Below are 946 nucleotides of genomic sequence, written 5' to 3'. Positions count from 1 at the left end.
AGCATCTGGAATCTTAAAGGCTTGGAGATAAACAAGCGGCCATCAAGCTGAGAAGCAGCAAAACCCACATGGAAGAAAGACACTAGCCTGTGGGACCAGGAGGTGTGGGACTACGAGGTGTCGATGGGATCAGGTAGCAAGCATCAAAGAACAAAAGTCATATCATTGTGAATGAGGGGGAGTGTAGATTGGAGACTCAAAGCCCCTAGATCTCTTAAAAATACTCCTTTTCTGTAAAATAAATATTTAGACTTTGAGCACTAACTAAATTCAAGGCTAGTGACAGCTGCATTCCTTATTCCAATTATTATAAAATAGCTTCACAGCTTTTGAAATATACTGGACTGAAGAGCATGATGTAGGAAATAAAAGGCAGTTCTATGACATTTTATTATGCCAATAATATTTATATGGGTCACAGAGAACATGAAGACACTTAGGTTTTAAGGAGCTTAAAATGTGGTGACCAGGGAAGAGGAAGAAAGAGCGTAGTATAGTTTTCATTGTACTGCTTCTCTTTCTTATGATAGTAGGTGCTGTCGATAACATAGTGAGGTACTTGGGGAGCAGAGCAAGGAAGTCCCGAAGGAGTACCAAAAATAGAGTTTGGGGCCAAGGCATGACACCCCATCAGACTCCTAAAGGTCAACAAACAGACCTTGAACTATCTACAGGCTTTTCTCTTTTTTTTTTTCCGCCATTGGTTTTTGTTGTTTTGTTTTCTTTTGTTGCTTTGTCTTGTTTTTGTGCATATTATTATCTCTGCAGGTCTACCTAGATAAGATAGGCGGGATAAACAATATGGAGGAGAAAACAATGGAACTGACGGTTCCAGGAGAACATTGGAGAGGGGTAGGTGGAGAAAAGGAAGTGAGTGCTAACAAACCCAGGGACAAGAGAACAACAAGTGATCCAAAATCGGTGACAAGGTGGATGTAGGAGGCCT

Source organism: Echinops telfairi, unplaced genomic scaffold, assembly GCF_000313985.2.
Source record: "Echinops telfairi isolate 266 unplaced genomic scaffold, ASM31398v2 ScPeMD7_443;HRSCAF=831, whole genome shotgun sequence".
Classification (NCBI taxonomy): Eukaryota; Metazoa; Chordata; class Mammalia; order Afrosoricida; family Tenrecidae; genus Echinops; species Echinops telfairi.
The sequence above is the reverse complement of the archived record's forward strand: the minus strand, read 5'-3'. Positions refer to the sequence as shown.